Below are 27,817 nucleotides of genomic sequence, written 5' to 3'. Positions count from 1 at the left end.
ACGCTCTGCGTGCCGCTCTGCCCTGCGCTCTGCCAGGAGTTCCTTGTAGCCCTTCTGGTCTCCAGCCTGGAGAAGGGCCATAGCCATTTGAAGAAGGCTATCCGAGCCTCCCAGGCTCGGTGGAATGGCACGTGGTGATCTGCGGCACGCTGCGGAGCCTGGTGATTCACTGTCCCTTTCAGAGCGGAGGGCTGGCATCTGGCTCGTTGAGGAACCTTGGGTGAGCTCCTCCTCATCTTGTCCAGCAGTGCCAGGTTGTGCAATGTCCTCGGCAGAACGGTTTTCTGGCGTCGAGCTCCTGGAGGACTCGTGGGCAACCTCCTCATTGCTGTCCACAGCACCGTCCTCCCTCTCTTCGGCTCCTGCCTTAGCATTGGCCAGTTGCATAGCTCTGCTCCTGGTGCCATCAGCCATTCTTGCAGACTTTTGGTCACTGACACAGAACTGACACCTGATGCCTCCACACACCTTACAGTATCTGCACTCTGACACTCTAGTGTTGAGCTAGTCTGAAGACCCCAGCAGCCACAGCTGCTGCAGGCAGTCTTTAGTGTCTGGGAGTATGGGTCTCACACTCACACACACTATTATCTCGATCCCACCGCTATGCCACCAATATGTCACAAACCACCGGGGGGGTCACTCAGAAATCCCCCGCGCTGGCTACCCGTACGTCACAATCGGGGGGTAACAAGTGGGGGTCACCCCTCCTTTATACCTCCCGACCGACAGACAGAGCACGTGACGCGCTCTCTAGCGCCCCTCTTATAGTCAGGCCAATTATGGAATTGCCCGACAATAAGCAAGGAGGCCGCTATACTACTTATGCCGATTATTGAAGGGTCCCCGGTGAGAGTAAGGTATATATTCCCCCGACCTCCGCGGGCGGAATATATAAAATCTCCCCGAATCTCACTGGCCTCCCCACAATAATCCTTGGCACAATTCGCTGCCACCAACCGATTTACGGTAACTATTAGCCGAACACACAGACGTGGGATTCAAGATCGAGATAACAGAACAGCCCAAGATTAATTATATAATTTAATCAGCCTAAAGCACACTAGAAACTACAATATATACAATAGGGAATCTACAGAATATACATATGTCAGAGTACAGTTACAATCAAAGCATGGGTTACAAACAGGCATACACAGTTCCAGCAGTTACCTTGTTGCGTCTGGCCACAGGGGGGCGCTGTAGGCCAGGTTTCTAGGATCCTTCCCACAGATGTTTCCTACACGTGCCCCCAGCGAAAAGACCCCTGGAAAATGGCCGAAGTAGGGTTATCAACCTGGCCAAATCCAGGTCCCCTCCTACCTTCGTGACCTCACAGGGAGCACTGCTCCACCCCTGGCTTGAGTTATGGACAATATCCCAACATGGAATATGGGCCATAACTTTGCCTGGGAGCGTCGTAGGCGGACGCCAATGCTCTCATTGTGACAGTTATGAATTTAGCTACAGAACGAGGGGACTCATGACCTGTCTGCCAGTTCCCCATTGGCTGATATCACGCCTGGGGCATTTCCCAATGTCCTGCTCCCATAAAAAGGGGGTGCCGGCATCGTCCACATGCGGAGACACCATTTTTATGGTTGCCATATTTATCGGAAATATGGCTTGCGAGATATGAACCATTTTTTACTGGAGTCGTTCTGTCTGGCTATTTCCATAGCCTTGCTAATGAGATACAGCTCTTGTTACAGGGTGACGGCAGGGAGTCATCCTGTGTCCATTGTTCCCACACCACCACATTTCCATATCACAGGACATGGCCATGGAGGTGTAAGTGGAACACTGAGAAAAGAAGGGAGGGGGCACTGCCAGGGAGTGATGAGGGACTATGACTGGAGTCATAATTCATCTTCATATCCCGGGATTTGCCTCACAGTGACAAGAAGGAAGGAAAGCCTGGAAGGTCCAGCTTTGTGTAGGGCCAGATCAGCAAGGTCAGCGACGGCGGTGACTGTCTGGAGGGGGACCGTTTGGAAGTTCCTGGAAGGACCCCGTTGGCTGTGTGCCCGGTGGTCTGGAGCAGTGTTCCGAAGGACAGTCAGCACCAGGGCAGGGGCCTCTCGGACCCCGGCAAGGCTAGGAGTCGCCAAATTTGCCGAATCCGTCAGTGAATGGGACGTAGATCCCCCAACAACCAAGTCCCGATTGAAGGCAACAGCCCAACCTGAAGCAGAGAGACACCGCCACCGCCACGGCACCAGTTTCTCAGGGCCAGCGCCTGCGGGCAAAGTGTAGAGCTCCTCCGGCCCAGATTGCAGTCGGGGAGCGGGTAACCGGAGGGAATCCACCGCTACCACAAGTCAAACATAGGTGCAAGGAAGAGGGACATCACCGTCACCTACCGGGAGTGCAGGTGCAGCTGTCTGTGGGACCGTCCTACCAGCCGTTTGGTTTACCGTACAAACTGTGTCCATGTCTCAGGCTGAGTGAGTACCACAGTGCCGCAAGGCACAGCGCTGCCCCCGCGTCCCTGCGCCCACTAGGCCCCGCACCTCCTTCTCCACCACCGGGCCCCGGGATCACCAACCCCTACCCACGGAGGGGCAACACAACACCTGGCTGCTCCGCATCACCATCCCCGGGATCCCCGAATTGAGCAGCGGTGGTGAAATCACCACAACCGTGGGTGGTGTCACGAACTATAACAATCCCCACACCCAACCACAAACCCCTTTCACTCACGGGCGAGGAGTGTCGCTCGAGAAACCCCGGGATCCGGCCCACAGCTCAAGCCACCACTGAGCAGCTGCCGGACCCGAGCAGAAGGGGTGAGCGTAGTGTGCCGACACCCTCCTCCCCGCCCGCGACAACTTGGCGTCACGAACAGGATCTTACCGCTCTGCCGTCTGGTAGAGGTGCGCCTTGTTACCGCCGGAGGTGTCCGGCCGAAAAATTTCAGAAGCCGCCATCTTTGGCGCGAAGAGTTCCCGCTCGAGCGTCTTCTCGAGCAGTAGAGGCGCGAAGGCCAAAACCCCGCCCCGAGAGAGGAGGGGCCGGAAAGAGCTAAGGGGGACGCGATGGCGGCTGGACGCATGTAAGTGTGGCGTCGCAACAAACACACTGGGACCCCCCCGGGCCATCGACCCTAACGGAAAATGTCCACTCCACCTAGTCCTGCAGAGACTACCGAGCCGGTGTCCGGAACAGCGGCATGGCTGAGGGCCCGGGCGGCGGGGATCTGCCGTCACTATCGGAGTCAGATTGGCGGGCTGATGGAGCAGTGGGCCGCGGAGGTGGAAGCGCTAGTTGCTGTGGCCCGAGTGTATGGAGTGGAGGCCGTGATGGAGGAGCTGGAGAGTGACCCACGCCCCTGTGTCCCCGAGGGACCGGCCGCTGCGGCTGAGGGACCCGGTCTGCCCCTGGCTCCTGTGTTACCTCCGTCCTACTCACTCGCGTGCTGCACCGCACCTGGCCCGTCGGGTGTGTCTCTCTCTGTGACTGCGGCGAAGGCAGAAGATAGCGATCCCGGACCTGACACTGAGCCTGCGTCAGAAGAAGAGGAGGAGATCGTTGCCCTGCCTGGCATAGAGGCCACTTATGTTCCCCGAACCGGGGGCAACGGGTATCGGGCAGCTCTTCCACGCCGTGCTTGCTATGCACTGGAGGGGCTGGTGCCCGTGTCCTTCCACCCCGAGCCGGGTGAGGAGGACGAAAACACCCAGTAGGGCAGTGGATGCCCGTTGCACCGTCCCCGTTGGGACCACCACTGGAGTTGTTGTTTGTTTAAAAGTTTTGGAAAGAATGATAAGGAAAATGAAAATTACCGAAGTTTCACCTGATTTGCTTGTGATTGAACCGGCAGGAGCCGGCACCGTTGTCCCCGTGGGGACCGTTTAAAGTTTTGCATGGAGGACTATCCATGGACAAGCCCGTGAACTTGCAGGGCACCACAAACGTTAAGTGGTTTGTAAATATGTTGGTTACCGTTACCGTTTCCGCAATGCCGCCTCCGGAGAGGCAGGTTGGAGGGAGGGCCCTGAGCAGAGCAGGCTAGGGCCCAGCCACCAAAGGAACCGGTGGCTACCCTCTGGAGGGGAAGGACAGATCCCGCTCGGGTAACTTGTGCTGGACTGTGGGTCAAGGGGTGCTGCCTGGGCTTTAGGGGCAGCATCAGGGCCAGGTTGCTTGGGTGGGAGAGAGCGGAAACCGTAGCTGTAAACCGTTGCAACGTTAAAAGTAAATGTGCCTCCCGTTTTGGGAAGAGTTATTAAAAATGTTATTCATGTTTTCTTAACCTTGTTACCCCTTTTTTTCAGAAAAATAAAACCGGTGTAGGACGGCAGCCCGCGGACGGTCTGCATTTTGCTAAGGGGGAATGTGTCGCCCTGGGCAAGCCAGGGGACACAGGTCGCACACCACCACACCCCACACTCCAGGTAGGCACATCAATGCTAACCAGAAATCCTTGTTGCCTTCCTCCAGGAGTCTGATGATGCACACCAGGGGGTGGGCCAGGCGGTTGGCTCCGCCCACCGAGGAGCTCACAACTCTGGAGGCGGGAAAAAACAGGCAGTTGAGCCCAGGGAGGGCAAGTGTGAGGAGCTAAAGTGAGAGTCAACAAGCAGTGAAAGTAGTAAAAGTGAAAAAGGAGAAAAGCAAGTGAGGTGACAAGAAGGAAGGAAAGCCTGGAAGGTCCAGCTTTGTGTAGGGCCAGATCAGCAAGGTCAGCAACAGCGGTGACTGTCTGGAGGGGGACCGTTTGGAAGTTCCTGGAAGGACCCCGTTGGCTGTGTGCCCGGTGGTCTGGAGCAGTGTTCCGAAGGACAGTCAGCACCAGGGCAGGGGCCTCTCGGACCCCGGCAAGGCTAGGAGTCACCAAATTTGCCGAATCCGTCAGTGAAGGGGACGTAGATCCCCCAACAACCAAGTCCCGATTGAAGGCAACAGCCCAACCTGAAGCAGAGAGACACCGCCACCGCCACGGCACCAGTTTCTCAGGGCCAGCGCCTGCGGGCAAAGTGTAGAGCTCCTCCGGCCCAGATTGCAGTCGGGGAGCGGGTAACCGGAGGGAATCCACCGCTACCACAAGTCAAACATAGGTGCAAGGAAGAGGGACATCACCGTCACCTACCGAGAGTGCAGGTGCAGCCGTCTGTGGGACCGTCCTACCAGCCGTTCGGTTTACCGTACAAACTGTGTCCATGTCTCAGGCTGAGTGAGTACCACAGTGCCGCAAGGCACAGCGCTGCCCCCGCGTCCCTGCGCCCACTAGGCCCCGCACCTCCTTCTCCACCACCGGGCCCCGGGATCACCAACCCCTACCCACGGAGGGGCAACACAACACCTGGCTGCTCCGCATCACCATCCCCGGGATCCCCGAATTGAGCAGCGGTGGTGAAATCACCACAACCGTGGGTGGCGTCACGAACTATAACAATCCCCACACCCAACCACAAACCCCTTTCACTCACGGGCGAGGAGTGTCGCTCGAGAAACCCCGGGATCCGGCCCACAGCTCGAGCCACCACTGAGCAGCTGCCGGACCCGAGCAGAAGAGGTGAGCGTAGTGTGCCGACACCCTCCTCCCCGCCCGCGACAAATGCCTTTCATATTCCACAGTTAAAAACTGGGTTACCAAATTTAAAACGGGTCACTTCAGCACCAATGACAAGGAACGTCCTGGACGACCGAGAGTGGTTGTTGTTCCGGAGATTGTCGATGTTGTGCACAACCTCATACTGGAGAATCCTTGAATTTCAGCTAAAGTAATAGCAGACATCATGTGGATTTCCCGTAGACGTGTTTGTGTCATTTTCCATGAGCATTTGGACATCAGGAAGCTATCTACAAAGTATAAGAATAGATCAGAGAAGCATGCGAGTGAAACCTTCCCAGTTCACTTGTCAGCATTTCTGGAATGATAAGAACTTCCTGGATCAACTGGTCACTATGGATGAAACCTGAATTTATTTGTATGACCCTGAAAACAAGGAGCAATCAAAAGAGTGGAGGCACCGTGGTTCTCCTCATCCAAAGAAGTTCAGGGTGCAAAAATCAGCCACTAAGCTGATGGTCTCTGTGTTCTGGGATAAGGAGGGCGTCCTGCTAGTGGACTACCTTCAAAAGGGTTACACAATCAATGCAAGGTACTACATTGAACTTTTGGACCAACTGAAGGCAGCTCTGAAGGCCAAAAGGTGTGGCAAGCTGTTCAAAGGAATCTTGTTCCTGCAAGACAATGCCTCCGCTCACACTGCACAAGCAATGATGGTAAAACTGGCAAAGCTGTGATTCCAGCTGGTTGACCACTCACCTTATTCACCAGATCTAGCTCGCTCTGACTATCATCTATTTCCAAACCTGAAGAAATACCTCAAGGGTACTAAATTTCACACCATTTCTGATGCCATGGCTGCTACAGATGCCTGGTTTGAGGCACAACCGAAATCCTTCTTTTTGATGGGCTTACAGAACTTGGAATACTGATGTAAGAAGTGTGTTGACATCAGTGGAGAGTATGTGGGATAAATGTAAAGTTTCATCATCCTATCTCATTTCTTTCTGGATGAAGCCAAAGACTTATCAGCAGTACCTCATAACAGAGCTCTTCATTCCAAACCAGCTCCACAGCTAGGGTATAAGCATAAAACATACTGAGCCACGGCATCCGCGACCTGACTCAGAGTCAAAAGGGATGAGACAGCAGAGAAGGTGCTTACATTACATTAGATTAGTAGTAACATCTCCAAAAACAACCGAAATCATGAGTCTCTGAAACTCCATGCTCCCAAATAGGATTTGCACAGTTAAGAGCTCAACCGAACAGGAGAGAAACCACAAAGGCAACCTTAGTTTGGTAGGAAGGAAACAGATAAGAGTGTGAAATGAATCCAGCACTGGTTAATAAAGCCTCCACTCACATTAACCCCTTCACCCTCCTGACCAGGCCAATTTTTTCAATTCTCAGTGTCACTTTCTGAGGTAATAACTGTGGAGGGGATGGGAGAAAAAACAGCAGACAAGAACATGCAACAGAAGGACAAACTAATCAAGGATACTAGATGCCGTAAAGAGGACCCAAGACAGGGTAATCAGAAGGAAGCTAAGAAAAGGGGAGCAAAACTTCTTTCCTGCATGCTGACCAATGCAAGAAGCCTGACCAATAAGATGGAGGAACTGGAGCTGGTAATGTATGAGGAGAAATACGACATAGTAGGAATAACTGAGACATGGTTAGATGATAGTTATGACTGGGCGGCTAACCTGCAAGGATATGAATTGTTTAGGAGGGATCGTAAAAAAAGGAAAGGGGGTGGAGTCTGTCTATATATAAAGTCCAGTTTAAGGCTATGTGCGCACTAGAAATGTGAAGTTTCTCAAGAAAATTTCTTGAGAAACTTCTGCCAGTGAAAGATTTCCGGACCTGCGGAAAAAATCCGCACCAAATCCGCATGCGTTTTTGCCGCGGATTTGCCGCGGATTTGCCGCGAATTTGCCGCGGATTTACCGCGGATTTACCGCAGGTTTGTCCCTGCAATAAATAATAAAGATAATCGATAGACAGATAATGGATAGAGGGAAAGATGGATAGATGAATAGATAGATAGATAGAGGGATAGATAGATGAATAGATAGATAGATAGAGGGATAGATAGATAGATAGAGGGATAGATAGATAGATAGAGGGATAGATAGATAGATAGATAGATAGATAGATAGAGGGATAGATAGATAGATGAATAGATAGATAGAGGGATAGATGGATAGATAGATAGATAGATAGAGGGATAGATGGATAGATAGATAGATAGAGGGATAGATAGATAGATAGATAGAGGGATAGATAGATAGATAGATAGAGGGATAGATAGATAGATAGATAGATAGATAGATAGATAGATAGATAGATAGATAGATAGATAGATAGAGGGATAGATAGATAGATAGATAGAGGGATAGATAGATAGATAGATAGATAGATAGATAGATAGATAGATAGATAGATAGATAGATAGAGGGATAGATAGATAGATAGATAGATAGATAGATAGATAGATAGATAGATAGATAGATAGATAGAGGGATAGATAGATAGATAGAGGGATAGATAGATAGATAGATAGATAGAGGGATAGATAGATAGATAGATAGATAGATAGAGGGATAGATAGATAGATAGAGGGATAGATAGATAGATAGATAGATAGATAGATAGATAGAGGGATAGATAGATAGAGGGATAGATAGATAGATAGATAGATAGAGGGATAGATAGATAGAGGGATAGATAGATAGATAGATAGAGGGATAGATAGATAGATAGATAGATAGATAGATAGATAGATAGAGGGATAGATAGATAGATAGATAGATAGAGGGATAGATAGATAGATAGAGGGATAGATAGATAGATAGATAGATAGAGGGATAGATAGATAGATAGATAGAGGGATAGATAGATAGATAGAGGGATAGATAGATAGATAGATAGATAGATAGAGGGATAGATAGATAGAGGGATAGATAGATAGATAGATAGATAGATAGATAGAGGGATAGATAGATAGATAGATAGAGGGATAGATAGATAGATAGATAGATAGATAGAGGGATAGATAGATAGATAGATAGATAGAGGGATAGATGGATAGATAGATAGATAGAGGGATATATAGATGAGAAAAACCTATATAATGTTCCACCTCCCTGCATTTTCTAAGCTGGCACCCTTTAGTGACTTTCATGTGGCACTTAGGCTACTTTCACACCTCCGGTTTTTGCTATGCGGCACAATCCGGCACTTTGCATGAAAATCGCAACCGGTTTTTTTTTGCTGCCGGTTGCGATTTTCCTGCATAGACTTTAATTAGTGCCGCATTGTGCCGCATGGCCTTGCGTTCCGTCCGTTTTTTGCCGCATGCGGCAGATGTAGCCGATGCGGCGGCCGGATGGAACGTTGCCTGGCACGTTTTTTCGTGCGGCAAAAAAAACCGCATCGCGCCGCATTCGGCCGATGCGGCACATTTTTCAATACATGCCTATGGCGGCCGGATGCGGCGCGATGCGGCAATAACCGCATCCGGCCGCCGCATGCGGTTTTTGCCACTGCGCATGCTCAGTAGCATGCCGCAAGCGGCAAAAACCGGACTGGCCGCAAAGGAAAAACCTATGCAAAGGATGCGGTGTTTTCACCGCATGCGTTGCATAGCTTGCACAGCCGGATTGAGCCGCAGAGCTCAAGCCGGATGTGTGAAAGTAGCCTAAAGGGTGCTTAGCCTTGTATTTAGCCATAAAATAAATAAATAATTAAAAAAAAATGACGTGAGGTCCCCCCATTTTTTGTAGCCAGCTAGGGTAAAGCAGACGGCTGCAGCCTGCAGACCACCGCTGGCAGCTTCACCTTGGCTGGTAATCCAAAACAGTGGGCACCCCACGCTGTTATTTTAAATTATATAAATAATTTAAAACAAAAAACGTGGGGTCCCCCCCATATTGGATCACCAGCCAAGGTAAAGCGGACAGCTGGGGTCTGATATTCTCAGACTAGGGAGGTCCACTGTTATTGGACACTCCCCAGCCTAAAAATAGCAGGCCGCAGCCGCCCCAGAAGTGGCGCATCCATTAGACGTGCCAATCCTGGCGCTTTGCCCCAGCTCATCCCGCACCCTGGTGCGTTGGCAAACGGGGTAATATATGGGGTTGATGCCAGATGTGTAATGTCACCTGGCATCAAGCCCTGGGGTTGGTGAGGTCAGGCGTCTATCAGATACCCGACATCACCAACCCAGTCAGTAATAATTAAAAAATAGACAACAAAAAAAGTTTTATTTGAAAAAACACTCCCCAAAACATTCCCTCTTTAACCAATTTATTGAAAAGAGCACAATCAATTCCACGTCCGGCGTAATCCAATAAGGGGGGGGGGGGGGGCACGGCGATCCATACCATAGTCGCTGTCCCAGTCAATGAAAAACAGAATGTTCCCCATTGGCTGGGAGAGCAATGCAGTGACCTGAGCTAACATCAATAGGTCAGCTCAGGTCACTGCAGGGGATGACGAGCGCTGCCATCAGGAGCATAGATGAGATCATTACCTTCTGTGATCATCTCCTGTACTGCTGACGTCAGCGCTGTCACTGACTTATCGCGAGAGCCCGTGACGTCACCGCTAGTGACAGTCTCGGGCCGCTCGCGAGTCGGGCATAGACAGCAGTGACAGCGCTGACGTCAGGAGGCAGGAGATCGTCACAGCAGGTAATGATCTCACCTCCTGACAGCAGCGATCGTCATCCCCGCGGCTCCCAGCACTGCAGGATGTCAGTGTCTGCCTGCGCTGCAGCGTGACAGGCTGCTGACACTGCGGGCAGACACTGACACCCTGCAGTGCAGGCAGCCGCGAGGCAGGAGCAGGACACACACTGCACAGACACCTGGAGGTCGCACGGAAGTGCTTCTGTGCGGCGTCCAGGGAGTGTGACGTGTGTTTCCTCTGCTCCTCTTCCTGGCATAATGACATTGCTTCCTGCAAAACCGCAGGCAGCGATGGGCATTACCGCAGGTAAATCGCGGCTATTCCGGTGGTATACCGCACATCATTGCTACCTGCGGAATACCCCCGGAATACCCCCGGTACCTGCGGAAATTAATGGACATGCACATTTTCTCAAGAAAGTTTCTCGAGAAAATTTTCTCAAGAAATTTTCTTGAGAAAAATCCGCACAGTGCGCACAGCTATTTTTTTTTCTCATTGAATTTCATGGGAAATGTCTGCACAAAGATTGCAGACATTTCTCAAGAAATTTCCGGGGCAAATCCGCGGGTAAATCCGCGGGAAAAACGGTCTAGTGCGCACATAGCCTAAAGCCCAGACTAAGAGAAGATATTCAAGAGGGAAATGAAGAGGTGGAGTCTCTATGGGTGGAGATACAAGGAGGGAAAACTAATAAAATCCTCATAGGGGTTTGTTATAAGCCACCAAATATAACAGAAACTACTGAAAATATATTATTGAAACAAATAGACAAAGCAGCAAATCACAATGAGGTGATTATTATGGGGGACTTCAATTACCCCGATATAGACTGGGAAACTGAAACCTGCGTATCTCAGAAAGGAAACCGGTTTCTGTCAGTAACTAAGGATAATTATCTGTCCCAACTTGTGCCAGGCTCAACTAGAGGGGCAGCCTTTCTGGACTTAATTTTAAGCAGCAGGCCAGATAGAATAACAGACGTACGAGTGGATGGGCACCTGGGGAATAGTGACCACAATATAATACAATTCCACTTGTCCTTTAGTAAGGTGCCTTGGAGGGGGGTTACAAAAATGCTGAATTTCAGCAAAGCAAAGTTTGATCAGCTTAGAGAAGACCTTCGCCAAATTGATTGGGACAATGTCCTCAAAAATGGGAGCACAGAAAATAAGTGGGAAATGTTTAAATCGGTATTAAACACCCACTGCGAGTTAGCCATACCATACGGAAATAAAAGGGCTAGGAACAGGAGAAAACCAATGTGGCTAAATAAGGATGTAAAAGGGGCAATGAATAATAAGAAAAAGGCATTTAAAAAGCTAAAACAAGAAGGCAGCGAGGAAGCATTAAAAATATATAGAGAAAAAAATAAAATGTGTAAAAAACAAATATATTTAGCAAAAGTAGAAACTGAGAGACTCATTGCTAAGGAAAGCAAAGCAAATCCCAAACTATTCTTTAATTATATAAACAGAAAAAAGATTAAAATTGATGGTGTTGGCCCTTTAAAGAATAATGAGGGTAAAATCATAGAAAGCGATGTGGGAAAAGCAAATGTTTTAAATACTTTTTTCTCAACTGTGTTCACACAGGAAAAGCATATGCCAGGGGAAATGCAGAGTGATCATGTAAATGCCCCATTAAGTATGACCTGCCTAACCCAGGAAGAAGTGCAGAACCGACTTAGTAACATTAAAATTGACAAATCACCAGGCCCTGATGGCATTCACCCTCGGGTATTAAGGGAGTTAAGTAATGTGATAGACAGGCCTCTATTCCTTTTATTTAAAGACTCTATAGAAACTGGGTCTGTTCCACTGGATTGGCGGCTAGCAAATGTGGTACCAATATTCAAAAAAGGGTGCAAAAGGGAACCTGGAAACTATAGGCCGGTAAGCTTAACATCTGTTGTGGGTAAAATGTTTGAAGGGTTTTTAAGGGATACTATTATGGAATGTCTCAATGTTAATAACTGTTTAACTCCATATCAACATGGATTTATGAAGGATCGCTCCTGTCAAACTAACCTGATCAGCTTCTATGAGGATGTAAGCTCTCACATGGACCGAGGAGAATCATTGGATGTCATTTATCTCGACTTCGGTAAAGCATTTGACACTGTCCCACATAAAAGACTGCTAAGTAAAATGAGAAAGCTTGGGCTCGGGGAAAATGTGTGTAGATGGGTAGGTAGTGTGGCGCCCCTGACCTGGTCAGGCACCACAGAGTATTGCACCCATGCGGGAGCAATGCTTCCAGGTAATCTCCAAAGGCCAGGATGAGGTGCACACACAAACATATAGTGATCAGGCCTCCCACATCACCAGAGGGGACCCTTGGGTAGCCAGAAGGGGTTAACTTTCAATTCCCAGCTAGGGGTGTGTTCAGGGGCTGGTTGCTAGGAAGCAGGGCAGAGAGAGAGAGGAAGTGAGAGAGTCGAGAGGAAGAAGTTGAAGTGTATGGAGGGGGAGCAGAGAAGCTCCCGTGCAGACAGGTCCTGAGGAGTGCTGTAGCTGAAAGCGGAGGAGAACGGAGTACTGTGGGTCGGCCTGAAGAGCATCCAGAGAAAGAGGGGTGGCTGAGTACGGAGATCCCGGTATCCGAGCACACAAGGGGAACTAGGTCCCCAGTACAGGCAGCAGATCATCCAGAGCTGCTTAACCTACAGGTTGGGGGGGGTACTTCATGCCCTCACCACGACTACACAGAGCTTGAGCCAAGCAGCACACCAGGCCCATAAGGGGACAGGGCCAGAAGCCATCCCACCAAGGCCACGCTGCCGGCAGACGAGCCAGAGAGAGGGGAGCAGGGTGGTAACAGCTTCCCTGGAGGGGTCCTACCACGCTTCAAGCAAAGGATCCTCCTAAAACAGAAAGAGTGCAAGGAAGGCGAGTGGACAGCTACCCTCAGAACGGCCTCCTGGAATTCCTGGTTCCACCTGGTTATCACAGTGTCGCCCGGGCATCTCACCGTGACCTCCAAACAGTGAGTAAACACGTTAAAAGACTTCTTGGACTGTGTTTGAGTCATTCTGCGACTTGTGGTACTACAAACTCACACCGGGCCCTGGGGCTTGCCTCACTCTCAGGAGGCTACTATATCCGACTGCACCCACCATCAGCCCCAGGCGTCCCCTAACCTGCAGTGGCGGTCCCCACTGACCGCAATACTGAGAGTGGCGTCACGATCAAAACTGAAGATTCCCTACCTGTGACCAGCACCAGCTACGTGGAGTCCCTGAAGGTATGCACCGATACAACACCTGTGGGGCTTCACATCTTCTGGCGTCACGAACAGGATAAGGACTAGACCTGTTCAGACAGGTGACCGTGTGCCTCAGAGGTCCGACCGCAAAAATTGAACCGCCGCCATATTGCCATCTTCAAAAGCGCGCGCTGCAGCCCGCGCGAGGGAGAAGAGCACCGCCCACGAAGAGGTGTGGCCGCCCCAGAATCCCCACAATTCAGAGAGCGTTCTGACCCAGGAAGTGGAAAGGGAGCGCGCAGATTTCTGAAGAAAAATGGACGCTGCAGGAGGTAATGCCCCTGGTCAGGGCGACGCAGCCCAAGCGATGCCAGCCCCTGTCGCGCTGGACGCCGCAGCGCCTGGTGCCGGTGCCGCGGTCGCAGCTGCGCCGGCCGAGGTCGCCCCCATAATGCCAGTGTCCTTGTTGTATGCCCCAGGGGCGCAATGGCTGCCTCAATACGCCGGTAAAATAGACACGCTGACCGGGTTTAAGAAAAAGATCAACACCCTGCTAGACATGCACGCGATGACTGGTAAACAGAGGGCCGCTGTGGTGCTGGGACAATTGACTGGAGCAGCAGAATTGGAAGCTGAGTCCTGGGCCAATGATGACCGGAGCTCTGTTGAGACTATCTTTGCCAAACTAGCAGCTGCTTTTGAACACCGCACGGAGGGAGAGCTGAGAACGGACTTCTATCACTGCCGTCAGAAGCCCCAAGATAGTATAAGAGACTATGCCCTAAGGCTGCAGGCTGCACTACGGGCTCTCAAGCTGGTGGACCCTGTCAGTGACCAGGAAGGAAACCGGATGATGAAGGAACAATTCCTGCGGGGCCTGCGCTCTCCTGAGGATGGGAAGCAGATGAAGCTGTGGTCCCTAGAACACCCCGACGTGGACTTTGCCATTCTGAAAGACCGGGCAGTGAAAGCACTCCAACCCCCTGTGGACACAGACCCTGCCAGTTCCACGGCTGCAGGAGCGGAATCCTCCACGCAGGCCCTGATGACTGCAAAAGGACTCAACGCGCCAGCAGAGACCATAAGTACGCTATCCTCCCAAGTGCAGCAGCTCACTAAGGACGTCGCACAAATCCTGAAAGCAATGCAGTTGCCCTCAGAGACCAAAGTCCCTCATCAGATCCTGCTAGCCGACAACCCAGAGGACGTCCCTTGGATGCGGAGGAGAAGGGGTCCCCCAACTCGAGGCAGGAGCAGTGATCGCTATGACTCAGCTGGACAACCCATCTGTCGTCGTTGCCAGAAGGCAGGTCACTATGCAAGGGCCTGTCCTTTAAACGAGTCAAACCTGGGGCCGAGGGCCAGTCCTCAGGATTAAGAAGATCAGGCCCAAGTCGCTGCTGTGATCAGTACGTGGGTGGACGTCCTGTCCTGTCCATCGTCTTGGACGGGATCCCTACCCCGGCATTATTGGACACCGGCTCTCAGGTCACCACGATCCCGCATGTCCTTTATCGGAGGTTTTGGTCGGACGACGATGTCCGACCACCGGACCCCTCCCTCACCATCTATGCTGCCAACGGACAACCTATAGACCAGATCGGGGTCAAAGAGGTAACCATAAAGGTGGGAAGGCAGGAAATGAAGGGACAAGGACTGATTGTTGTGGACACTGATGTTAGAGAAAGGAACCCGCAAATGATTTTAGGCACTAATGTCATAGAAAATTGCCTAGGGGAAGTGTTGTTGTTGCTTCACCAGATTGTTGAAGGTGCTGACGGCAGGTCGCAAAGAGCCTTGCAAAAGGAGATCCGAATCATTCTGAGGAAGCAACAGGTAAAACAGACTGGCGGTGAGATTGGTAGTGTACGGGTGATGGATGCTAACCCCATTGTGATACCCCCACGGAGTGAAATGATGATGTGGTGTAGAGCAGCGGTAGGTCTCAGAGGACAAGATTACCAGGCTGTACTAGAGCCCACTCATTCAGACCACTGGCCCACGATTCTGACAGCCAGGGGGGTAGTTGATGTACACAAGGGACGAGTGCCTGTACGAGTGTTGAACTGTGGGGAGGAGGAAGCCAGACTACCAAGGTACGCTACCATAGCCAAACTGTTTACATGCTCAGATGACGCCATAACACCTGTAGGTCCCCTGACACAAGCTGACTCAAAAGAGGGCGAGACCTCCCAAAAGCAGTTAGAGGACTGGTGCCAGAAACTACACGTGGGGACTGACTCTACACCCGACTACCAGAAACATGGGGTTTACAGGGTCGTGCAGGAATACGAGCAGGTCTTTAGTAAGAACCCACTAGACTTTGGTAGGATCAAAGGGGTGCAACATCACATACCCACAGGCAGTCATCCTCCCATTAAGGAAAGACATAGGCCTATTCCACCAGCCCATTACCAGCGCACAAAGGACATGCTGAAGGACATGAAGGAGGCAGGAGTCATAAGGGACAGTTGCAGCCCCTGGGCAGCTCCCCTGGTCCTGGTAAGAAAGAAGGATGGCACGATGAGGATGTGTGTGGATTACAGACGGATAAATCAGATAACACACAAGGATGCCTACCCTTTGCCAAGGATAGAGGAATCCCTCGCTGCCTTGAAAGCCTCTAACTACTTTTCTACCCTAGATCTTACTAGTGGCTACTGGCAAGTATCTGTAGCAGAAGAAGATCGGGAGAAGACGGCCTTCACCACCCCAATGGGCCTCTGTGAGTTCAACAGCATGCCATTTGGACTCTGCAATGCCCCCGGGACCTTCCAGAGGCTTATGGAATGCTGCCTAGGGCACCTCAACTTTGAAACCGTCCTGCTCTACCTGGATGATGTCATCGTGTACTCCAAGACCTATGAGGACCACCTGAAACACCTGGCTGAAGTCTTTGAAGCACTATCCCGATATGGAATGAAGCTGAAACCATCCAAGTGCCATCTACTGAAGCCAAGGGTCCAGTACCTAGGTCACGTGGTCAGTGCAGAAGGAGTAGCACCGGACCCAGAGAAGGTCACAGTCATCCAGGAATGGCCCACACCTACTACCGTCCGGGAGGTACGTCAGTTCCTTGGCTTGGTAGGCTACTACAGAAGGTTCATCAAGGGCTACACGAAAATGGCGGCGCCTTTGCAAGAGCTCCTGGTAGGCCACCCAAAGAAGAGAGGAAAGATCTCCGGCCCGCCATTTCACTGGGGAGAAGCAGAAGAACACTCCTTCAGACAAATGAAAGGGGCCTTGACGGGTGAAGAGATCCTAGCCTACCCTGACTACGGTCTGCCATTCGTACTGTACACAGATGCCAGTAATGTGGGACTGGGAGCAGTGCTTTCACAGGTGCAGGGAGGCAAAGAGCGTGTGATTGCTTACGCCAGCAGGAAGCTCAGGCCTACCGAAAGAAACCCAGAGAATTATAGCTCATTCAAGCTAGAGTTCCTGGCCATGGTATGGGCTATCACAGAGCGGTTCAAGCACTACTTGGCAGCCACCAAATTCACTGTCTTCACGGACAACAACCCCCTGACCCACTTGGATACTGCTAAATTGGGTGCCATGGAGCAGCGTTGGGTAGCCCGACTGGCGAATTATGACTTTACTGTCAAGTATCGAGCTGGCCGCAAGAACGGCAACGCAGATGCTCTGTCCAGGATGCCTCACCTAGCAGACGAGGGTGAAGATGAAGATGATCTGGAAGAGATTGAGCTGCCAGCGTTCCATCGCCATGGAGCAAAACAGTGTCGGCAGTCGCGTGCCAACCGCCAAGAGGTGACCCTGAACCCACTACCTCATTACAACTGGAAGGAGACCCAGGAAAATGATCCAGCGGTGGGCTTGGTAAAGAAACTGATCAGCCAGCCTGGCGCCAGCCTTGACAAAGGAGCCCCACCTGAGGCACAGTACCTATGGAAGGAGAGGGGTCGATTATTCATCTATCAAGACAAACTTTACAGGAGCATCATTGACCCGAGGACGCATGAGAAGGTGTGGCAAGTGATTGTACCACAGAAGGATACGAGGATGGTGCTAGAAGCCTATCACAATGGTGCAGGCCACTTTGGTTGGAAGAAACTGGAGGCCCTACTTAAAGTAAGATTCTACTGGGTGGGCATGAGATCTGCCCTAGAGAAGTGGTGTCGAAACTGCGGGCCTTGCAATCTTAGAAGAAAAGACCAGCACCGCCAGAGAGCACCACTCCAGCCCATCCAAACTAAACGGCCCCTGGAGATCGTGGCCCTGGACCATGTAAAGTTGGCACCCAGCAGACAAGGCTACAACTACGCTCTCACTATGGTTGACCACTACTCCAGATTCCTGGTGGTAGTACCAGTCAAGGACTTGACAGGTCAAACTGCAGCCAAAGCTTTCCAGACACACTTCTGTCGACCACATGGCTATCCAGATCAAGTGCTCACTGACCAAGGACCAGCCTTTGAAGCTGAAGTGTTTAAGGAGTTTTGTAACCTATACGGCTGCCAGAAGATCCGTACTATGCCTTACCATCCTCAGACCAATGGCATGTGTGAGAAGATGAACCACATCATTCTCGATCTTCTGAAGACGCTCCCACTAGAAGAACGAAGTCAGTGGCCGGAAAAGCTGCCCGATCTAGTGGACATGTATAACAACATCCCTGTGAGTTCCACGAACTGCACACCGGCATACCTGATGAGGGCCAGACCAGGGAGATTGCCAGTAGATCTGGAAATGGGAGTTGAGACCCCTGAAGACCATCAACAAGGTGCTGATTGGGATTCCAACCGCCAAGCCCAATACAAGAAAGTACAAGAGTGTGTGGAGCGAAGCCTGACTCAGCAGCGTGAGAAACAGGAAAAGGCCTACAATCGAAAAGCACCTGCTGTTCCTTTGATGCCAGGAGATATAGTTCTCAAGGGAAAGAGAAGGCGTCATAAACTTGACAATCACTGGGAAGAAGAACCCTATACTGTGTTACCATCAACGCTTAGCAATGAAAAGACATGCCTTATCAGCAAAGATGGAGGAAAAACAACAGCTGTCGTTTCTAGAGATCGCCTAAAGAAATGTCCTGAACAACTAAGAATCCCTGAAGAAATTCCCAACCCTTTGCCAGTTCAAGAACCAAAAGAAAGGATGATCCATACTGCGCTTGGAGATTTTCCAGCAAGTTGGCCTCAATACAATGGAGCAGTTGTTATTCCAGTCATTACATTCACTCAATCTAGAGAAGTAGGAGACCTAGAAGCACCTGTTCAGAACCTAGAAGTGCCAAATGTAGCTGAAGCAGAAAACCACGCATTGGTATCAGTACCCAGTACACCCAGAATTCACATTGAGACACATACATCGGGTGGGAGGACACAACCTCAGACAGATGACAGTATAGTACTGCGTAGATCAACCCGCAGCAACTTTGGTCAGCTCCCATTACGCTATAGACAAAGTACAGTTTAGTTGAAAGTGACGGTATGAAGTGTAATGTTTAACCTGTTATAGTTAAGCAACGTTTAAGCGAAATGTGCCCACAAGGACTATTGTGAGACTTCCTTAAAATGTTAGACCACTGGTTATGAACTGGCTTTAACCACAAACTTTGCATTGTAAAAAGTTGCCTTCTTGGTACCAACCACAGGGCCTGCCTGTTGAGGGGCATGGCTCTGCACCAACAAGGGGGCACGCCTGTTTATGGGGCCTGCCCTCCAACACTCGGAAGCGGGTACGCCTGTTTATGGGGCCTACCTTACACCACTCCCCTCAGGAGAGGAAGATTGGAGGAAAGGTCTGGGGAATGTGATGGCCCAGACCTGGTTACCAAAAGGACCGGTGACCTACCTCCTGGAGGTTTTTGGGTGGGGTTCGGACATGTGGGTGGTTGGTGGTGGAATGGTACCTGGCATGTTTAAATGTAAATAATTGCCCCTGTGTGGGAAAAGTTTGTATTTACCTTTTTTCTTTCTCTTGTCTTTGCAGCCCGAGGACGTGCTGATGATAACTAAGGGGGAATGTGGCGCCCCTGACCTGGTCAGGCACCACAGAGTATTGCACCCATGCGGGAGCAATGCTTCCAGGTAATCTCCAAAGGCCAGGATGAGGTGCACACACAAACATATAGTGATCAGGCCTCCCACATCACCAGAGGGGACCCTTGGGTAGCCAGAAGGGGTTAACTTTCAATTCCCAGCTAGGGGTGTGTTCAGGGGCTGGTTGCTAGGAAGCAGGGCAGAGAGAGAGAGGAAGTGAGAGAGTCGAGAGGAAGAAGTTGAAGTGTATGGAGGGGGAGCAGAGAAGCTCCCGTGCAGACAGGTCCTGAGGAGTGCTGTAGCTGAAAGCGGAGGAGAACGGAGTACTGTGGGTCGGCCTGAAGAGCATCCAGAGAAAGAGGGGTGGCTGAGTACGGAGATCCCGGTATCCGAGCACACAAGGGGAACTAGGTCCCCAGTACAGGCAGCAGATCATCCAGAGCTGCTTAACCTACAGGTTGGGGGGGGTACTTCATGCCCTCACCACGACTACACAGAGCTTGAGCCAAGCAGCACACCAGGCCCATAAGGGGACAGGGCCAGAAGCCATCCCACCAAGGCCACGCTGCCGGCAGACGAGCCAGAGAGAGGGGAGCAGGGTGGTAACAGCTTCCCTGGAGGGGTCCTACCACGCTTCAAGCAAAGGATCCTCCTAAAACAGAAAGAGTGCAAGGAAGGCGAGTGGACAGCTACCCTCAGAACGGCCTCCTGGAATTCCTGGTTCCACCTGGTTATCACAGTGTCGCCCGGGCATCTCACCGTGACCTCCAAACAGTGAGTAAACACGTTAAAAGACTTCTTGGACTGTGTTTGAGTCATTCTGCGACTTGTGGTACTACAAACTCACACCGGGCCCTGGGGCTTGCCTCACTCTCAGGAGGCTACTATATCCGACTGCACCCACCATCAGCCCCAGGCGTCCCCTAACCTGCAGTGGCGGTCCCCACAAACCGCAATACTGAGAGTGGCGTCACGATCAAAACTGAAGATTCCCTACCTGTGACCAGCACCAGCTACGTGGAGTCCCTGAAGGTATGCACCGATACAACACCTGTGGGGCTTCACAGTAGCTGGCTTAGTGGTAGAAAACAAAGAGTGGTTGTTAATGGTGCATACTCAGATTGGGCCAGGGTTACTAGTGGGGTGCCACAGGGGTCTGTATTGGGCCCCCTACTATTTAATATATTTATTAATGATCTGGTGGATGGTTTACAGAGTAAAATATCAGTATTTGCAGATGATACAAAACTATGTAAGGTAGTTAACACAAAGGAGGACAGTTTGCAACTACAGATGGATTTGAGTAAATTGGAGAATTGGGCTGAAAAATGGCAAATGAGGTTTAACACAGATAAGTGTAAGGTTATGCACATGGGAAGGAGAAACAGATGCTACGATTACTTACTAAATGGGAAACTGCTGGGGAAATCAGACATGGAAAAAGACTTAGGCATCTTAGTGAATAAGAATCTAAATTGGAGTGCCCAGTGTCAGGCAGCAGCCACCAAAGCAAATAGGGTGATGGGATGCATTACAAGAGGTCTGGGGGCACGAGATGAAAACATCATTCTCCCTCTGTACAAATCACTAGTCAGACCACACTTGGAGTATTGTGTGCAATTTTGGGCGCCGGTGCTGAAGAAAGACATTACTGAACTTGAAAGGGTTCAGAGGCGGGCTACTAAAATAATAAATGGAATGGGTGCATTACAATACACGGAAAGGTTATCAAAATTAGGTCTATTTACTCTAGAAAAGAGAAGACTTAGGGGAGACCTAATAAATATGTACAAATATATCAGAGGGCCATATAGAGATCTCTCCCATGATCTGTTTGTACCAAGGACTATGACAAGAACAAGGGGGCATTCTTTTCGATTGGAGGAAAGAAAATTCCTACATCAGCATAGAAGAGGGTTCTTCACGGTAAGAGCAGTGAGGCTCTGGAACTCTCTTCCTGAGGAAGTAGTGATGGCCAACTCACTGAATGAATTTAAGAGAGGAATGGATGCATTTCTTGTTAGCAAAAGTATAGAAGGTTATAAATAGCATAATCTTACAGGTAGATAGAAGAGCGACCTAGATTATTAGAGGAATGGGGGGGGCTGCAATACCAAGACAGGTTATTAAACTTGGGGTTAGTTAGTTAGGAAAAACAAAGGCTTAGGGGGATCTAATCACAATGTATAAATATATGAGGGGACAGTACAGAGACCTTTCCAAAGATCTCTTTACACCTAGGCCTGCGACTGGAACAGGGGGCATCCGCTAAGTCTTGAGGAAAGAATGTTTAATCATAATCACAGATGAGGATTCTTTACTGTACGAGCAGTGAGACTATGGAGCTCTCTGCCGTATGATGTTGTAATGAGTGATTCACTACTAACATTTAAGCAGAGCCTGGACGCCTTTCTTGAAAAATTTAATATTACCAGTTATGTATATTAGATTTTATGACAGGGTGTTGATCCAGGGAACTAGTCTGATTGCCGTATGTGGAGTCAGGAAGGAATTTTTTTCCCCATTGGAGCTTATTTGACACATTGGGATTTTTTTGCCTTCCTCTGGATCAACATGTTAGGCTACGGGTTGAACTAGATGGACTTAGAGTCTCCCTTCAACCTTAAAAACTATGAAACTATGAAACTATGAACCCTTCAACAGGTGCCAATGATTCTGAGATTTATTTTTTTTGTAACATATTGTACTTCATGATAGTTATAAATTTAGGACAAACTTTTTTGCATTTATTTGTGAAAAAAATCCGAAATTTATAGAAAATCTTTGAAAATTTTGCAATTTTCAAGTTTTTAAATGTTATGCCTTTAAACCAGATAGCTATGTCATACAAAGTAGTTAATAAATACCATTTACCACATGTCAACTTTAGATAAGAACCCTTTTTGAGACAATAGGTTTTTTGTTAGAAAGGTTAAAAGTTTTTCAGCAATTTCTAATTTTCCAACAAAGTTTACAAAACCACTTTTTTAGGGACCACATCACATTTGAAGTGACTTTGATATGCCTATATGAGAGAACATACCCAAAAGTGACACCATTCTAAAAACATGCACTCCTCAATATGCTTAAACCACATTTAACAAGTTTATTAACCCCATTACAAAGTTAAGCAACGTGGAAGAAAAATATGAAAATTTTGTTTTTTTCCGACAAAAATGTTGCTTTTTTAACAAAAGTTTAATTCTCACAACAGTAACAGGAGAAAATGCACCATGGAATTTGATGTGCAATGGCTGTAGAGTATGCCAATACCCTGGATGTTTTGGAAACTTACTGTTTGGGCGCATGGCAGGGCTCGGAAGTGAAGGAGCGCTATTTGAATTTTGGAGCACAAAATTGTCTGGAATGAATAGTGGACACCATATTTACAGAGCCTGTGATGTGTCTAACCAGTGGAAACCCCCCCCCCAACTGACACAATTATGGAAACTAGACCCCTTAAGGAATTTATCTAGATGTATAGTGAGCACCTTGAACCCACAGGTGTATCATAGAATTTTATAACGTTAAGCTGTGAAAAGGAAAAAATACATTTTTACCACAAAATGTTGCCTTAAGCAAACAAAGAATCATTTTTAAAATAATAACAGGAAAAAGTGGACCAAACAATTTGTTGTGCAAGTCTTCTGAGTACAAGGATACCCCATATGTGGTGGAATACTACTGTTTGGGCACACATTAGGGCTCAGAAAGAATGAAGCGCTATTGTGGCTGGAATAGATTGCGGACACCATGTCACATTTGAAGATCTCCTGACATGCCAAAAATGCAGAATTTCCCCCCCTCCACAAGTAAACCCATTCTGGAAACTACAACTCTCAAGGAATGCATCTAGGGGTGTTGTGAGCTATTTCAACCAAATAAAATACACATATTCTCTTTCACACTTTTATGAACCTTGAAAACACCCTTGCAGATCCGACATAATCTATATAATCCTCATCCAGAGGTGGCAGAGAGGGAAAACATGCCCGCTTTCTACAGTCTCTGGGAATTACTGACAGCCGAGGGTGATGCACCTGTGAGCAGGTGACGTCACTCAGTTCAGCAGAAGTCACACCCAACTTCCCACAGTGTTAACTCGTGACCTGTGACCTGATGGCTGGACTTTCAGACTGTGAGACATAACTGTGATCCGCAATCCAGCAGTCCTGTGGTCAGGTCACCTGAGATCTTACTGGAGGTTCCCCTGCTGCCCTCAGTCAAAATTGAAGCCACTGCCGGACTGTCATATTGCAAGTCACTGCTGTGTCCAGCACTCCCATAATCTGGCAGAACTTTCACTTAGGGCAGCCTCCAGTGTGACCTCAGGTGACCTGAGTTTTGGGCTGTCGGATTAAGGGTGATGGCCATGTCCTGCAGTCCTACAGTCCGACAGTCAGGTCACCTGAGTCACACCATGGGAACCTGGAGGATGACCTCTGCTGAACTGCATGATGTCACCTACTCACAGCTGGATCCCCCTTGATTCCCGGAGCCTGCTGAGAGTGGACATTTTTTCCTTTTCTGCTGCTTCTGGATGTAGCAGAGCTGAGGATGATGGTGGTATTTTGTATGGATTATGTTGGATCTGTAAGGGTGTTTGGGGGGGTTAATAATTGGATGAAAGAGGGTGTGTATTTATTTCAAATAAAGATTTTTTTTGTATTTTGTGTTTTATTCTTTTCACTTACAGGGTTAGTAATGGGGGTGTTCATAGACACCTCAAATTAGTAATCCAGGGTGTAATGGCAGCTGTTATTTTTGACAAATCACAGCTGTCATTAACCCTTCATATTACCCCTATTGCCACCGCAGCAGGGCAATCGGGATGAGTCGGGTAAAGCCTCAGGATTAACACATCTAATGTAATTCTGGGCAACTGCCTGCTTTACTGTGGCTGGATATCAAAAATTGGGTGGACCCTACACCTTTTTTAAAATGATTTATTTAAATATTTATTTTAAAACAACGGTGTAGGATCCTCTTTATTTTGATATTCATTTCGATATTCAGACACAATAAAACTCACAGGTAGGTGTTGCAGCCTGTAGCTGTCTGTTTTACCCTCATTGGCAGAAGCCTATGTCATTTTTTTAAATTATTTATTTTTACACTACGATGCAGAAAACTGACTGCAACCAATCACAGATGTGGACACAGATTGGGGCGTGTATAGCAGTCTGCAACTAATCACAGACAGTAGCACAGAAGGTGGACAGGGGAAGCAGTGAATATTTATGAAGCTTAATAAACGAGCCAGGAAGAGAGTTTGACTGAAGTATGATCTTTCGGGAAGCACAGTATGTATAACTATCCTGCTCTTATTACCATTTAACCTCTATTTGTAGCCCCCTAGTGCATACTACGGCCATTTTACAGCCCAGATCTTCTCCACCTCATTGACTTATCTGGGGTTTGTTGTTCGGGATCAAGTTCGAGGTCAACTTCGGCTGCTGAACTCGATTTTATTTTTAGTCCCTGCTGGTTTGGCTAACCCAAATATCCACGGTATTAATCATCATTACAAATAAGTCCTTATAGTTCCCTGTACATGTTGGTGCCTGTAAATTGTGTCCAGCTCATGCTTCTGGAGACACGCACTTCGTACATTAAGCTTTTTTAAAAAATAAAGGGTTTTGGCATCATCGAATTTTGAAGGCTATAGTTTTTTTATTTTTTGCTTACAGAGTCATGTGAAGGCTTCTATTTTGCAGGAGGAGTTGGAGTTTTTATTTGTACCATTTTGGGCCACATAATAAGTTTTGTTTGCTTTCTATTTCAATTTTTGTGAGGCAAAATTAAGAGGAAACAGCAATTCAGGAATTGTTTTTGTATTTTTTACGTCATTCACCACGTGGAAAAAGTGATAATGCAGAAAAAGGACAGAAAATGTGTTCACTCCACACTGCTCCTGAAGACTTTCCATGTGAAGGTCCAGGACACACCAGTGGAGATAAGTGTTTTTTACTCGATGCATTTCTAAGCCATTACAAGCTTCTTCTTCACGAAAGGAACTGCTATGATATAGCACACCTGTGCATGGATTATCTCAGCAAAGACATTCTCACTAACACAGATATAGACAAATTTGTGAACATTATTTGAGAGAAAAAGTCTTAGATCTTTGAGTTCAGCTCATGAAAAATGGGAGCAAAAACAAAAGTATTGCTTTTATATTTTTGTTCAGTATATATACTAGGATGCAGGACATACATACCAGGAAGCGGCCGAGGATGGAATACATATATACCAGGACGGACCAATGATGGGGTACATACAAGTGCATCTCAATAAACTAGAATATAATCAAAAAGTTAATTTATTTCAGTAATTCAATACAAAAAGGGGACCAAGCATGTGTTACAATATCAAGGCCAGTAATGGTGGGACACCTGCAAGGTCCAAACACCAAATTGTAGCATTTGGTGTTTGGACCTTGCAGGTGTCACACCATTACTGGCCCCTGAAGAGTCACTGATAGTGACAAAACGCGTCGGGAGGCATGTGGGGCTTTCTTTGCAAGGACAATAATAGATTCAGTTGTGGACCATCCTTGTAAGTCCTTGCAAAGAAAGCCCCACATGCCTCCCTACGTGTTTCGTCACTATCAGTGACTTTTCAGGAACCAAGCATGAGTTACAATATCAGGGCCAGTAATGGTGTGACACCTGCAAGGTCCAAACACCAAATTGCAGCATTTGGTGTTTGGACCTTGCAGGTGTTACACCATTACTGGCCCCTGAAGAGTCACTGATAGTGACGAAACGCGTTGGGAGGCATGTGGGGCTTTCTTTGCAAGGACAAAAATAGGAACAGTTGTGGACCTTGTAAGGACGGGAGTCAATGGGGGTTAGGGTGAGTTTATCCCATTCTGGAATTCAAGCCTCATATTGACCTTGTCAGCAAGAAATGCTGTGATAGGCATTAGAAATCATCTGAATAGGTAAGATCTTTCCTATTTTTGCTTAATCTGTGTGTTGTCAACAGGTAGACGGAAGTATATATCCTCATGTATGTGGTGCCCTGAGTGGAGCCACACTTATTGTATATCTAACCTGTGTGATCCTTGCCTAGACATAGTTAATATGTGGGACCACTGTCCTTAATATATTGGTTATATACTATCTACTGATAGTGCAGGCCATGTTTTAAACTGTTTTCAACACAACTGTTTCGGCTGTCCCTCTGATTACCTTGCCTAAGGGACATAATCTCAGCCCTATTGAGCTTTGCACATAGTCTCGGGTGATGTGTGTGTTGTGACTTGCTGGGTCAAAACCTTTTGTATTTTAATTTTGCTTAGGCACTGTTTTAGATATATAGAATAAAGGTTACATTTTAATTGAAGGCCCCGTCACACACAGAGATAAATCTTTGGCAGATCTGTGGTTGCAATGAAATCATGGACATATTGTTCCATTTGTACACAGCCACAAACCTGGCACTGATTGTCCACAATTTCACTGCAACCACAGATCTGCTACAGATTTATCTCTGTGTGTGACAGGGCCTTTACTCTCATTGGTGCTGAATCATACTGATTATGGCTTACAGCCAATGAAAACCCAGAAGTCATTATCTCAGAAAATTAGAATAACTACCACAAAACACCTGCAAAGGCTTCCTAAGAGTTTAAAATGGTCGCTTAGTCTGGTTCCGTAGTAGAGATGAGCAAACCGGTCCCGGTTCGGCTCGAGGTCGGTTCGCCGAACGGAGGTCCCGTTCGAGTTCGGTTCGTCGAACGTTCGACGAACCGAACTCGAACTGCATAGGAAACAATGGCAGGCAATCACAAACACATAAAAACACCTAGAAAACACCCTCAAAGGTGTCCAAAAGGTGACAAACAACTCACAACACAACACAAACACATGGGAAAGTGACAAGGACATATACTCATGCGAAAACAAAACAGCTGGACAAGAAAAAAGAGGAGGACACACAGATATAGGCATGGCACGCCCTTCTAAAGTCATGTAAAACACCGCAAGGTGACTCCAAGCGGAGTCTCCCTTTTTTCCAAAAATTGGGCCCCACACACACCCACCCCTTCAGTGGCAGCAGTTGTGCCCCAGTTGTACACTTCACAGCTAGATTTGCATCAAGCACATTCAAAAATACGCCATACTTAACCGTCCCCAGGATGACACCGGGGTAGGTAGCAAAGTCTTTCCTGATCCCAGCTCTGTGCATCTTGGATCATTTTTAAAAACAATGTAAGCAAGGGTTACTCCAAGCGGAGTCTCCCTTTTTTCCAAAAATTGGGCCAAACACACACCCACCCCTTCAGTGGCAGCACTTGTGCCCCAGTTGTACACTTCACAGCTAGATTTGCATTAAGCACATTCAAAAATACGCCATTCTTATCCGTCCCCAGGATGACACCGGGGTAGGT

Source organism: Anomaloglossus baeobatrachus, chromosome 3 (genome assembly GCF_048569485.1).
Source record: "Anomaloglossus baeobatrachus isolate aAnoBae1 chromosome 3, aAnoBae1.hap1, whole genome shotgun sequence".
Lineage (NCBI taxonomy): Eukaryota > Metazoa > Chordata > Amphibia > Anura > Aromobatidae > Anomaloglossus > Anomaloglossus baeobatrachus.
The sequence above is the reverse complement of the archived record's forward strand: the minus strand, read 5'-3'. Positions refer to the sequence as shown.